This window comes from Mercenaria mercenaria, unplaced genomic scaffold (genome assembly GCF_021730395.1).
Source record: "Mercenaria mercenaria strain notata unplaced genomic scaffold, MADL_Memer_1 contig_2865, whole genome shotgun sequence".
NCBI lineage: Eukaryota > Metazoa > Mollusca > Bivalvia > Venerida > Veneridae > Mercenaria > Mercenaria mercenaria.
The window spans coordinates 56,654-71,984 of NW_026460951.1; the positions used below are offsets into that span (position 1 = coordinate 56,654).

Sequence of the window (15,331 nt, forward strand, 5' to 3'; positions counted from 1 at the left end):
TAATGGCAGTCTATGGGAAAATCACAACTTTCATAACATTTTCTCAAATAGAATTTTTCTACAATGTAGATTTTGATGAAACTTCTCGCAGTCGTAAATAAACATTATGGTCTATAATGTGGTGAAATAAAATGTGTAGGTCCATGTGCTTGTTTTTGAGATATTTGACCATGACTGAAGCAAACCATACATATCAAGCTCATTTTAAGACATGTATTATTTTAAATTATTTAAGATGTCAGATGTTTGAATATCATATTTCTAATTCAGAAAGATAGTAACAGTGTCATTGCAATAAATTTACTCATGGGTTGTCATGACATAGAATGATTTTCATTTCCGTACGCCGAATCCAGGCCGGATTTACCATATTCTACGTTTTCCGGATAAGTTACGTTACGCCATCATTTCCGGTTTATCAAACGTGCAAAACTACCTTAATGGGCATAATAAATACTTCCAAGTGCTAATAATTAATTCCTACCTCTGGAACTATTAGCTAGGTACCATGGATTTCATGCAAGTGCAGTTCAACACCTAATGAGACATAGAGCTCCATATGGTTTGCAACCTTCACTTTCAGCTTATAAATGCACATGGAACCACTGAAAAATGTATCAATTTGACCAACCACTTTCAGTAACATATAATTTATTAAAAAGCTGAAAAAATAAACAGTACTCTTAATGAAAAATTACAGGAGAAGATAGCAGTATGCCGTGAGATTTACAACATTTATGGAGAAACTGAGGAAAACTGGAAAGAACTTGCGGCAGCTTCACTTGGCTATTTACTAGGACAGGTATTTCGCATTTCAAATCTTTACTAAAATGTACATTACCTACTGCACAGTAAATGGGCAATTTTTTTTTTCAAAAAAACATGTAACTGCATTTCATTCATAGAGGAACATCTGCTTCGAGTTTTGTTAAAACTGTATTTAATGTGTCTTGTGAGTATTCAAATACTGCAATTAAAAAAAAAAGCACTTAATCAACCAAAAAAAAAATATTTGAAAGCCATTTAATGGCTGAAAATAGGCCGTTTTTTCATGTTATGTGTTAGCACTGGATATTTTACAAATATCTAAGATCTAGGCCTTCTGATTTATTTTTAGAAAATTTTTTATTTTCCTTTGTAAAATCAAGTGACACCTTGGGCGGGGTCAATTTTGACCCTGGGGGTCATGATTTTAACAAATTTTGTAGAGGTCCTCTATGCAATGTTATATGTCAAATATCTAAGCTCTAGGCCTAGTGGTTTATTTTTAGCAAATTTATGAAGATTTTCCTATGTAAAATCAAGTGTTCCCAGGGGCAGTGTCAATTTTGACCCTGGGGTCATGATTTAAGCAGAGGTATACCAGGCAATGCTACAAAAAAGAAATATAGAAAAAAAAAATTGTTTAATAAATTTTATTCTTGTGTCTTCATTTAATAGGTTGTTATCCAATTAAGTATAATATTATAAACGATAACAGGAAAAATCTGAGTATGGCTGTTTTTTCCTTCTCTGCTTCGACAGGTAAAATAGAAAAAAAAAATCTTCTCTTCAGGCAAATTTTCACAAGTTTCTTGAAAGATGTACTGGTTTAATGATTTAGTGAATTTTCTCATCTTAATGACAGTTAACACCTAAAGAAACAAGCTTTTTTCATTCCCATGCAACCTCAGTCCCCTTGCCCAACCACTGATAAAAAATGATGACTAAAAACAAAAATCAGCAAAAAGTTATGTATTATTTTACTTTTTCAGGAAGTTAAAACATAACACTTCATGAACAAGAGTGCCAGAATGTCACAGTACATTGTATATGCCCGTCACAGCAAATTTCTTTACACTAGCACCTGTATTTGCAAATGGAATTTTAATTTTCTAGTTGTTTACAATGGTTTTTTTTAGAAATACATGTAATTGTAATTCTTTTATTTTTCTAAGTCCATGAAAAAAATCCTTATCAGGTAGAGATTGCTTAAAATACACCCAAAATTTGAAAGCAATATCAATGTTGTACCACAGAAAAGTGGTCTTGGTTTTTCCCTATGGTAAATTATAAAAAAGTTACAATGTAAGTTATTTATAGTAACAACTAAGGGAAGTTAATCTTTAAAGAGAGAGAAAAAAAAAAGAAAAAAAAATTACATGTCCATAAAAAATCCTTACCAGGTAGAGATAGCACAAAATACACCTCAGAATTGGATGTAAAATGCATGTTGTACTACAGAAAAGTGGTCTCGATTTTTCCCTACGACTTGTGATGAAAGTTACAATATAATCTATTTATAGTAACAGCTAAGGGAAGTAATTCAAAAGAAGGGACCAGTGCATGACACTCCGTCTCATGACAGGGTTTTTTCTGAGCATTTTTATAGCCGTTATTCGGCTATATTCCCAATGCCAAAAAGTATAATGTATTTTTCCCAAAATTAATGCAAAAATTCCCAATCTATATTCTGAAAAAAAAAAAACTTCATCAAAATTGCACAAAGATTGACCAAGTTAATGGAAGTATGTTAAAGAAGTTCTACAATGTGGAACAAGTGTATGAGAAAGTGCTTACAAACATCCTTACTATATCCTATTTGACTAAATATTTCCAAATTTGGAACATTTATGCATCAACATTCCTAATTCTGGGGGTAAAAGCTATGTTCCCAAATTAGCTAGAAAAAACCCTGCATAATGGCGTACAATTGTGCCAAGTTACATCAAAACCCATCCATGCATAAGAAGAAATGCTCCGGACAGTCATTCTTGTATCTGACTTTTGGCCTGTAAGTGTGACCTTGACCATAGACCTAGGGATCTGGTTTTTGCGCATGAAACTCCGTCTCATGCTTGTGAACATTTGTGCAAAGTTGTATCAAAATCCCTCAATGCATGAAGAAGAAATGCTCCGGACAAAGTTTTCATTCTTGTATCCTTGACCTCCAAGTGTGACCTTGGCATTACCCCTAGGGACCTGGTTCTTGCACATGACACTCCGTCTAATGATGGTGAACGATTGTGCCAAGCTACATCAATGTCCTTTCATGCATGAAGATATGTGCTGGACAAAGTTTTCATTCTTGTATCCTTTGACAACTAAGTGTGACCTTGACCTTAGACCTGGTTCTTGTGCCTGACACTCCCTCTCATTATGGTGAACAACTGTGCCAAGCTACATCAAAATCATTCCATGCATGAAGAAGATATGCTCCGGACAAAGTCTTTCTTGAATTTTTCAATCTAATTCTTGTATCCTTTGGCCTATAAGTGTGACCTTGAATTTAGACCTAGGGACCTGGTTTTTGCGCAGGACATTCCGTCTCATGATGATAAACAATGTGGCAACTTTCATCAAAATCCCTCCATGCATGAAGAAGATATGCTCCGGACAAAGTCATTCTTGAATTTGACATTTGACCTCTAAGTGTGACCTTGACCTAGGGACCTGGTTCTTGCACATGACATTCCATCTCATGATGGTGAAGAACTGTGCCAAGTTTCATCAAAATCCCTCCATGCATGTAGAAGATATGCTCCGGACAAGGTCTGTGGACGTCACCCGCCCGCCAGGGGCGTTCCCATAATACGTCCCGTTTTTCAAACTGGCGTATAAAAAGGCTTAACAAGTTAGAAATCTTGAACTTTGACTTTGATGCTAACACATTCGGCCCATTTACTGTGCAGCAGGCAACATACTAAAATTAAGAAAAGAGCTTTCCGTAACAGATGTGCAGCCAATCCAGACTATTTGAATTATTGTCCCAGAAGCAGGAAAATGTAATGCAAAAAGGTTAAATATCAAAAGAGTTTTAAGTCAATTTGACCAAAATGCCTATCAGAGTTAGAGACTTGCTGCTATCAACTACTTTAATAACCCCAAAAGACACATGTGAAGTTTCAATTCAATATCTGCATTAGTTTTGGAGATAAAATTTGCCCAAATTACATGTCAGAGTCACGGGACCCAGTGCAGACTGCAGGGTTCGAATTTAGCCAGATTTTCTACTTGCATTTTTTCGCAAGTGGTATTTTTTTTAACTTGCTAAATGAAAAAACAACTTGCATTTTCCGCGACTTGTCACTTTATTACAACATTAACACAAACATCCACGTGACGAGTCAAGCCAATCGTATCTGCACTATGTAAATAGTAACTTATTATAGATTACCAAAAAACCCACCGGATGCGGTAAACGTCATCAAAATTAGCGCAGGTACTTGTCAGCAGTTGAAAAGACATGCGCACGGGACATGTATCGAGTGTAAACTTCCGTTTACGACGAAAGATGAAAGAGTGCTTCGAAATTCGTTCTGCAAATGACAATGCGCTGCAATGACCGCGAGTTGTTAAAGAAAGAACAGTGAAAGATCGAGACGACCGTTAGAAATGCACATTATTCAGCCAAAATTTTTCACTCGCAAAAAAATGCTGGTGTCTGAAATCTCACCTCGCAGTTTGAAATTTGCACTCGCATTTCGCGAGTATGCGAGCTTAAATTCGAACCCTGAGACTGGTAATTGATCTAGAAAAAGAAAAAATAAGTTTCAAAGCTATATATGCCTTTAAATGATAGCTGTATGTACTTGCATGCAAAAACTGAGACCTGGTGAATGCCAGGGTGAGTAGAATAGCTAGACTATTCTTCGAGTAGTTAAGCTAAAAATAATTTTGTTTTACTGCTTAACAACACTTTCCTAAAACTTCTATAAACCCTGCTAAGAGATTTACAGGTTCTAGGTTAAATGGTTCTCCAGTTATTGATTGAAAATGAAGTGTGATTGCTGGACGGAAGGAGTGATGGACGGACAAAGCAGAAGCAACGTCTCCCCCCCCCCCCCTGGTTGTTTTTCGTATGTCAGTATCTTAATACTGCTATCTCAATGTTATTATTAAGTTTAATTTGAAATTTTATGTTAAAACACTCTTCCAAATCGTTAAATATTTAGAAAAATAGTTACCATCCAAATAGAGGTGTACTAAATCTTCATACCAACACAATGTGGATTTGTCAAACGGTAGACTTATTCCCACTCCTTTCCTGGTAAATGTGGACAATTCACTGCCTGGAACCTTCTGTCCAAATTCATACTTGCATTTGACATCTACAAAGAACATTTCAATAATTAACTTATAAAAAAGCTCATTAAAAACTAGAGTTGCTTTCAAAATTTGAAATAAAGGAATGTCTCCCACAACTGCCTACTCATCTAAATAGTAGGTCAGTCTTTATATACTGTTTACTAGAGCACATGCACATGCACTTTTTTGACACCAAAAGGAACTATAAACTATACTACTTTTAACAGTAGTACAAAGGTCCTTCTAGTGTCAAAAATGCAAAGGAAGTTTGAACATTTCTTGATATTTCAAGTGCCATAATTCAGAGTGCCAAGTTATCAAACTTGGAATAGCACTTACTCAACACATGACATTCCTTTTAAATTTGGTGAAAACTGGATGAGAAATGTTCGACTTAAAAAGAGTGCGGACAAGCTTTGTGACAGACACACACACAGAATCAGTATGTGACCAACACCACTGTGTGGTGGGAGATGTAACAAAATGGGGTAAAGAAAGCCCTGTATCGCTCACCTAACCAAATAGTAACCCCTTATAACTACCTTTTGATTAGATCTGAACTAGTGCAGGGTTTTTCATCAGGAGATTGGAAAGAGCCCTTGACATTTGAATTTGGGAAATAAGAGTTTTTTCTTTCAGTTTTGAGAACATAACGTATACCCTCAATATTGGGAATTTTGACACATAAACATTCCAAATTCGGACATATTTAATCCCATAGTAATATAGTAAGAATGTGTTTAAGCATTTTCTCATACACTTGTTTCACATTGTACAACCTCTTTAACATACTGCCATTACAAAATTGCCCATGATTTGGGCACTGTTTGTGCAATTGTGATGAGATTTTTTCAGAATGTAGATTGGGAATTTCTGCACTAATTTTTGAAAAAATTAATACTTTTTGGCATTGGGAATATAGCCCAATATAAACGGCTATAAAAACAACCGAAAAAAAAAAAAACAAAAAAAAAAACGGAATTTATGCGTAATAATTTGAAATGACATTAAATTCACCACAGATGAAATTTCCCATTGTGATAAATGCCGTTTTTATACTAGAACTCGTTGATAGTGTAACGATTACTGAAAGCATAAAGGGAAGCAATTGTTATTATAGTATAAAATTTACTTGTTGGTTAGCCCAGTCGAAGACAGGCCTGTGATATGTTTGTCTTTTTCTCTCTCGATTTTTTGTTCCGATGACCAATTTTCAAGAAAATACAGTCATAAATGTGGCCTATATAGTGTTAAAAAACTAAGGCTTTTTCTTCGGTTTTTAGGTCACCTGCATGACATACTTTTTAAAACCCATCTCAAGCAGATATGAATTGGATTTAATTATCATCACGATGAACATTCTTACCAAGTTTCATATTGTGTATAAATGTGGCCTCTGGAGTGTTAATAAGCTTTTCCTTTGATTTGACAGTATGACCTAGTTTTGAGTTGACCCCAGATTACCCAATACAAAACCCATCCAGTATTTAATCAAAGTTAGCATTCTGACAAGGAAACATCCTGACTAATTTTCATTAAGACTGGGCCAAAATTATTACTTCTACAGTGTTAACAGTTGAACTGCATTGTCGATGAATGACTTCGAGAAACACACAATCATGTCAGGGTTGCCAGCACTCTGGGTGAATAAAATTCCCTGACTTTTCCCTTTCCCTGACCAAAACCGCCAAACATTTAAACGGCCTCCTGACCTCCCCTATAGCCGTCCAATCCTCCCATTATTTTTTTTCCAAATGTTTTGTATTTATTTTCCAATATATTAAACATAAACATCAAACACAATGATAATAAACATGGTTTTCTTTCTTGTATGACTGTTTGGTGGTCAAGTCAATGAAACATAATTGTGATTATTGGTCAGTGAAACCTAATTATTAAGAGATACATATCAAAAGCATCTTTGCAAGACATGTAACTATCAAAAATCTAACATCTTTTAAGGTACACTTTTCTCATGGTAAAAACAATAAAGTATGGTTAATAACAAGACCATTGGAACCCTGCTAGTATTAGCAAAATATCATTCTCAAAAATCCAAGATCTGTTATTATACAGTTTCCTAGAGGCAAAAACAATAAAACACCATGACTAATAGCAAGACCATTGGAATCATATTGACAAAGCATCACTCTCAAAATCCAAGATCTCTTAATATACAGTGTCCTAGTCACTGTGGCAAAAACAATAAAGCATCATAACTTAAATACTGTAGTAGCAAGACTATTGGAATCCTATTGGCAAAACATCTCTCTCAAAACCCAAGATCTCTCAATAGTTTCCTAGTGGCATAACAATAAAGCATTGATAATAACAAGGTTAGTTGGTTAGTTTGTCATGCTAGTAGGGAAGTGCCTGAAATAGTAACTTGTTTATAATACATGCCATCAACAATGTACTTAGATTTGTATGTTATGATATTATTTAACAAACAGAAAACCCCTGGAGTACCTACAACAAAAAAAGTGTATTAGAATAATGTTAGTTGTAGGCTCTCTTCATGTGTCATTTTCCTACAAAATAACAAAAAAATGTTAGTTAGCTCTGGAGGCAAGGGTTGCAAAGCCTTTCAGTCTTCAAGCAAAATCAGTGTTTAAAGAAAAATGGGGGATTTAAACAAATTAAATGCATGTTACAGTATTACATCATTAAACATTGTTTTTAATTACTTAAATTTAATGCTTGAAGGCTGCCATAGCCACAAAAGTTTAAAATGATTAACTTCTTCGAGCTTTGAAATAATTTTTCCCTGACTTTCCCTGACTTTCAAGGATTTTCATTTTTCACTGACAAAATTTCAAAATTCCCTGACAATTCCCTGACCTTGAAAAAGAAACCAATTTCCCTGACTTTTCAAGACTGCTGGCAACCCTGCATGTAGATCATAACAAGAGCTGTCCGTAAGACAGCCAAGCTCGACTATTCGAAATATTGTCCCAGAAGCAGGAAAATATTACCCAAAAAGGTTAAATATTAAAAGAGTTTTAAGTTCAAAAGGGGGCATAATTTGACCAAAATGCATATCAGTTATGGGACTTGCTGCTATCAACTAGTTTTATAACCCCGAAGGCACATGTGAAGTTTTAATTCAATATCTGCATCAGTTTTGGAGATAGAAACTCGCATGTAAAACTTTAACCAGAATTTTCAAAGTCCAAAAGGGGGCATAATTTGCCCAAAATACATGCCAGAGTTATGGGACTTGACCCAGTGAGGTCAATAATTGATCTAGAAAAAGAAAAAAAAAGTTTCAAATCTATATGCCTTTTAGTAATTGCTATATGTACTTGCACGCAAAACTTTAACCAGGATTTTCTAAGTCCAAAAAGGGGAATAATTTGCTCAAAATACAAATAAGAGTTATGGGACTTGATCCAGTGAGGTTAGTAATTGATCTACAAAAAGAAAAAAAAATAAGTTTCAAATCTATATGCCTTTTAGTAATAGCTGTATGTACTTGCACGCAAAACTTTAACCAGAATTTGCTAAGTCCAAAAGGGGGCATAATTTGGCCAAAATGTAGGTCAGAGTTATGGGACTTGCTGCTATCAACTAGTTTTATAACCACAAAGACACATGTAAAGTTTCAAATCAATATCTGCATTAGTTTTGGAGATAGTAACTTGCATGTAAAACTTTAACCAAAATATTCTAAGTCTAAAAGGGGGCATAATTTTCCCAAAATACACGTCAGAGTTATGGGACTTGACCCAGTGAGGTTGGTAATTGATCTAGAAAAAGAAAAAATAAGTTTAAAATCTATATGCCTTTTAGAAATAGCTGTATGTACTTGCACGCAAAACTTTAACCAGAATTTTCTAAGTCCAAAAGGGGGCATAATTTGGCCAAAATGAAGGTCAGAGTTATGGGACTTGCTGCTATCAACTAGTTTTATAACACGAAGACACATGTGATGTTTCAAATCAATATCTGCATTAGTTTTGGAGATAGAAAATTACTTGCATGTAAAACTTTAACCAAATTTTTTTAAGTCCAAAAGGGGGCATAATTTGCTCAAAATACATGTCAGAGTTATGGGACTTGACCCAGAGAGGTTGGTAATTGACCTAGAAAAAGATAAAATAAGTTTCAAAGCTATATGCCTTTAATTGATGGCTGTATGTACTTGCATGCAAAAACTTAACCAAGGTGTGACGCCGACGCCGACGCCAGGGTGAGTAGAATAGCTAGACTATTCTTCGAATAGTCGAGCTAAAAACTCACCTTGAGCAGTTTTTGCTCAAGTGGGGATAAAGAACCCAACATTAATTTATTTTTAATCACAACATAAACTTGTTTCTTGATAAAAATTAATAATATCTTTTACAGACTGTCAAGAAAGATAGTATCAGCACAATCCTTGCCACAGCAAGTTATGATAGAACTAATTATGAACTGGCAGCGAGGATTTTTGATGATTATAGACAAAGTCACCCTGACAAAAGTTTTCCACAACTTGTTAGTTGCATCTATTACTCTTGTAGAGTATGTAAATACCTCAAAACCTTTCTCAAGACTGATCACCTTAAATATATACCTTAAATATATATTTCTGAAACAGATCTGAAGATATTTTGAGTAAAATTCTAAACGAGTTTATATTTCTGACATTTCTAAAAAACTTTAACCAAATTCGGTGCTAGTAGAAAAGCACCGCTATTCCCCCGAATAATCTAGCTAAAAATACAAAGAAGAAAAAAAGAAAGAAAAAAACTAAACTTGTGTCCTGTCAAGCTGAGCAGATTAAATATATACTTTTCTTGTGTGTTATTTAAAGGAAACTCGTATACATACAGATTCCATTTCTTGTCCAAGACGAGGACATCGTTGGTGAAACAGACCATTAAATACTGTTTCACTGTCCAAGTAAAATACAATACAAAACTTATATATTTTATAAATTCAATAAGTACAGTGTATACAGCCTACAAGCCCAAACACTTTGTCATTTCTTTATTGAATAGGCGTACAGTGTTTTGGCGAATAGTGGAACAGTTTTACAGGGCTCCAGATAAGATGCGTATTAGCGTAAATTACGCTTTGAAATAATGCATATACGCATGTGCGATCATTTTTAAGCGTATAAGAACGTTTAAGAAACTAGAAAATGCTTCTGTAAAAAAGCGCATGTCTCCCCCAATGCAAAGTCCTATAGGCAAGAAGTCAATAGGGGTCAGGAGCAAAAGTCAAAGAGACACTGATAATTGGCTGCAATTGGGATCATCTACTTGGCATGTCCAGTCATCCCGCTAAATTTCAACACTCTTGGCCTAGTGCTTCTCAAGTCACTGTTCAGGCTCCTGTGACCTTGACCTTTGATCAAGTGACCGCAAAATAAACAGGGGTCATCCACTCTGCATGTCCAATCATCCTATTAAGTTTCAACATTCTAGGTCAAGTGGTTCTCAAGTTCTTTCCAAAAAATGATTTTACATGAACAGGCCACTGTGACCTTGACCTTTAATAGACTGACCCCAAAATCAATAGGGGTCATCTACTCTGCATGTTCAATCATCCTATGAAGTTTCAACATTCTGGGTCAAGTGGTTCTCAAGTTATTGATCGGAACTGGTTATCAATGTTCAGGCCCCTGTGACCTTGACCTTTAACGGAGTGACCCAAAAAACAATAGGGGTCATGAACAACCATCTTATGAAGTTTCAACATTCTGGGTCAAGTGGTTCTCTAGTTATTGATCGGAAATGGTTTTCAATGTTCAGGCCCCTGTGACCTTGACCTTTGACGGAGTGACCCCAAAATCAATAGGGGTCATCTACTCTTCATGACCAATCATCCTATGAAGTTTCAACATTCTGGGTCTAGTGGTTCTCTAGTTATTGATCGGAAATGGTTTTCAATGTTCAGGCCCCTGTGACCTTGACCTTTGATGAAGTGACCCAAAATCAATAGGGGTCATCTACTCTTCATGACCAATCATCCTATGAAGTTTCAACATTCTGGGTCAAGTGGTTCTCTAGTTATTGATCAGAAATGGTTTTCAATTTTCAGGCCCGTGACCTTGACCTTTGACGGAGTGACCCCAAAAACAATAGGTGTCGTCTACTCCAGCAGCCCTAGGTCAAATGGTTCTCCAGTTATTGCTCGGAAATGAAGTGTGACGTACGGACGGGCGGACAGGGCAAAAACAATAATATGACTACCCCAGAGGGGGGGAGACATAATTACAGAAACTCCTGCAATGACTTTTTACTAGCGTAAACAAAATCTGAATCATATAAAGGCTTTACATAACAAAGCACGGTCATCATTAATTCTCCCACACAGAACGTACAAACGCATTGAATGGTACTTTATAAGTTAAACTATATTATATACCCAATGCATTCGTAAATCAAATAGTTGGGAAACAATACTGATGGTAACGATAGTGTATTTTAAAGCGGTGTCGATTTAAAATATCAACCTCCGGTGTAGAGTAAACAACAAAATGTCTCTTTCTAAGATTGTAAAAAGTGAACAAACACTACGCATCTTTAAACCAACAAGAACGATCATTAAAACATATTTAAAGCTATATTGAGTATTATATTGGATTCAGTAGCGGGGTTTTAAGCCAAAGTAAGCCAAGGGAGAACAAAAAGCAAAAACTTGAATGTTGAATTGAAACTGAACTGCAAACAAATTCAGGGGTGTTAGACCAAATTAATAAATATGTTATAAAACCGTTTTCTTTTTTCACATTTACAAATTTTCAGGAGTAAAATTACTCCTAGTAAATTTTAGACTTTACCATTTTACTCATTCACAAAAATTATGATGAGTAAATACTCATAGGCCAAAAAAAATATCTGGAGCCCTGGTTATATATACTGGTACTGATGATAAACCCGAACAGAAAATGAGGTTTTTTACCTGTAACTTTTTTATTTCTGCAAATTGAAATCAATGGTCGGTATCAAAATAAAGCTTAACCTTTGCTGAAAAATTTACATAATTCAAATTTATATTTAGTAAGCAAACTCAAACAAAGTGAGGGCCTGAAAGGGGTATGTAAAAAGGAGACTGTATGAACGTTGACTGATGATAAATTCGAACACTTTGTCATTTACAAAATTTTCTTGGTATTATTATTGAAACATTCCCCAAAAAGCTACAACAGTCATTCCTGATCAAGTAATGAAAAGTTAACAAATGTCTGGCCTTCATGTTTCGACAGTGAGCATGCACAAAAAAACACCCTCTTCCCCAGTAATTTTGGATAAATATTTTTTATACAAATTTATGTAAGTCACTTATTTATACAGAATATTTTACCAATTTTGTTTTTGGTTTTCACCAGTTGGTGTTGTAAGTGGAAACTATTTGATAGTGTGTTCAATTTTATAAATAACCGATTGTAATCGAATATTTCCAAGGTGTCCGACTTTATCATCTGTCCGGGTTTATCATCAGTACCAGTAGGGTTTTGCGACTAGGCGGTCAGTGCATAATTCAGATGCATGTTGAATTAAACAATATTTAAACCATCCAGGATTGTAAATTCATATTTGTAGGTTTATACTACCGTATTTTCCCGAATTAAGCCCCCCCCCCCCCACCCTCCCATTTTGGAGGGGGAAAAAAGCAAACAAGAACGGGAAAAAAATCACCATCCTCATTTTTAATTTATAAGTCCATATAATAAGTAATTTACAGTACTAAAGTCAAATGTATTAAAAAATTAAACACACACTTTTATACAGTGAGTCCATGTACCGTAAGTCCAAAACATTTGTACTAAGTACGGTACGTAGCCAATCATCAAACAGAACATTAAACGATTGATTTGTTTTTACACCACTCGCGCACACGCTTCCTGCGGAATTTAAACAAACTTGCAACATATACCCTTTTCTTCGGCAGTTTTAAGAAATTTTAATTTAAAAGCAGGCACAGCAGCGTGTCAAACCATTGACATTGTGTATTGCACTATTAGCTACCCGCATGTACTAAGGAAAATGTTATTGGAGTACACAGCTGTTTGGGTCATGACGTAATGGGTAGTGTCCCGAGCGTGGAATACACGAGGTACCGTATTTAAATCCATAAAAGACACACTGCATTAAATTGGATGCCAAATAATTATGTTTTTTTTTTTTGGGGGGGGGGGGGGGGGGAATTAAACAACACAGAAACACTTTACAGCTAGTTTGAACAATGTTTTTAAGTTTTGTAAAAATTTTCATTTTTAATTGTTTTACCTCAAATAAACGCCCCCTCTTTGGAAACTGTAATGCCCCAGGGGGCGTTAATACGGGAAAATACGGTATTTGCATGGATTTATAATTTAACATTCGGAAGCGGTTCTGACACGTATTTCACTCGCAGTTCCTAAATAATGGGCATTTTTAGCTTGGATGCATTGTCTTTTGCTTTGATCTGCTGGGTTTTGGGTGAAAATACATTTTAATTTCATGTGTTAATGTCTATTTAACGGCAGTTCATTGCAGAGACTTTTATCATACATTGAAAAATATATACAAGAATATTTATTTCAAATTGCTACAGAAAAAAATAAAAATACTCGCTACTGACAGCTTCCAAAAAATGGAAAAACTGAAGTGAACGCCAAGTTACTGGCGACTTCCGTTTGGGTGTACAGTCTATACACTGTGAGCAAGATATAAACAAAATACCTGAAATTAATTACAGCTGTTCAGAAGACTATTGGGAATTTCTGAAAAGTGCCGCACACCATACCTATCAAGAAGTATAGGCACAAATGGTCTTAAGCAGGCACGTCAAGTGCAGAAAGACATTTGCACTGAGAACCTGAAAAACCTGTTTGTAAGGGAACTAGAGGTAGCTGACTGGGCTGAGGCGGAAGACATATATCCAGATGAGACAATCGAATTAATGGAATTTGCAGGTAAAAGCAGTGTTCGAAATTCACGGTAGTCCGACAGCCCGTGGCTACCAAATTTCAGCTCGGGCTACCGATTTTCCACAGGTCTAGCCCGACTGGGCTACCGAATTTTCCTCATTTGTTTAAAAAAAACATGCTAATTAAACGAGTGCTGCATCGTGATTTTCCAGACTGAGAAACGCTTATGGAATTATTGGTTTTTGCACACTTACGTGTTGACAATCAAACACAGTGTCAAAGACGTAACCGCAGCTCTAATTGGCTGAATACAACCACTTCTAGCGTAACGGATAATTTGATTAGCTTTCACACTTCTCGCGAAAATCTCACAAGTACCTGCAGTAGGTGGAGCTTAAATTATGCTATCAGCGTGTGTGTAATGTGTATTCAGCACTCGGTATTACATCTTACAAATTGTCAACAGTCCGAGTTGCAGTAATTGGCGAGTGCGGATCCTAAAAAATCGGGCATAACAGTTTAGATTTCGTTTTGGCAAGGAGTGTCATGTCCGATGCTTTTGGACTCTGACGATGCTGATCTGGACTGGAGTATTTCGAGTTAAAAGTTTTCAAAAACATGGCAAACATGTACTGTATGTCTTTTTTATTACTTCAAACATGCAGATGCAGATAGAGATGTCTGTAAAACAAAATGTTATATGGTGCAAAAATTATGTATTTTAAGGTGTTAAAGTTCGGGCTAGTGAAATTGGTGTCGGGCTTGGAAAATTTATAATCTGGTAGCCCGAACGGGCTATTGGATTCAAATCTGAATTTCGTACACTGTAAAAGTATAATAATCACATACCGGTCAAGTTTCCAAAATATGAAGGAGTGAGATTTGTGCGAGTTGACGCGCAACAAATGGAGGTAGGGGCAGGAGAAGTCTTTCCGTCCCAACCCCCACCGCCCCCAAGAAATTTTTAAGTATATATGAAAATATGCATTCTGGTGCTTTCTGAGATCATTAATACGAATTCCATGTCCACACTTAAGAAAATTTATTTTTCTAAATAACAAATTAAATTGATAATGCAAATTTTATAACTGATTGTCAGTACAACTGTTTTGAGTTTTTATTACAGCTGCGGTATCTATGGACCTAAATGTTTAATACAGACAAAACGTCTCACTGATCTACATATTCTACATTTGATTTGAAATATACTTTTGATTTGAACCTGCACCGGAAAAACAGTTGTGCATAAAAGTTAATTCCTGCATAGCTAGCACTAGCAAAAAGCAAAACTAGGTCCGTTGTTTTCTTTTAATTATAAGCCAAGGAAATTCCAGTTCCCGCCGCGTTGTTTTATTTTGATGAATAATTCTGGTTTTTTTTTTTTTTTTTTGGCATCTTCATGTTTTTCTATATCGGTCAAGT

The 15,331-nt window shown here is 35.5% G+C and overlaps 1 protein-coding gene and 1 long non-coding RNA gene across 2 annotated transcripts in view; one reads left to right on the top strand and one right to left on the bottom strand.

Moving 5' to 3' along the window:
- LOC128552511 (E3 ubiquitin-protein ligase TRIM71-like) overlaps positions 1 to 5,086 on the bottom strand; it is a 30,109-nt gene extending 25,023 nt beyond the window's left edge. The window contains exon 1 of the mRNA XM_053533559.1: positions 4,947 to 5,086. The gene's annotated coding sequence lies outside the window, so the exon portion shown is untranslated. The remainder of the gene's footprint in view (positions 1 to 4,946) is intronic.
- LOC128552514 (uncharacterized) lies at positions 695 to 13,948 on the top strand. The gene is made up of 3 exons (XR_008369099.1): positions 695 to 802; positions 9,415 to 9,543; positions 13,738 to 13,948. It is a non-coding gene; the product is annotated as an uncharacterized LOC128552514 (long non-coding RNA).
- Positions 13,949 to 15,331: the final 1,383 nt, after the last annotated feature.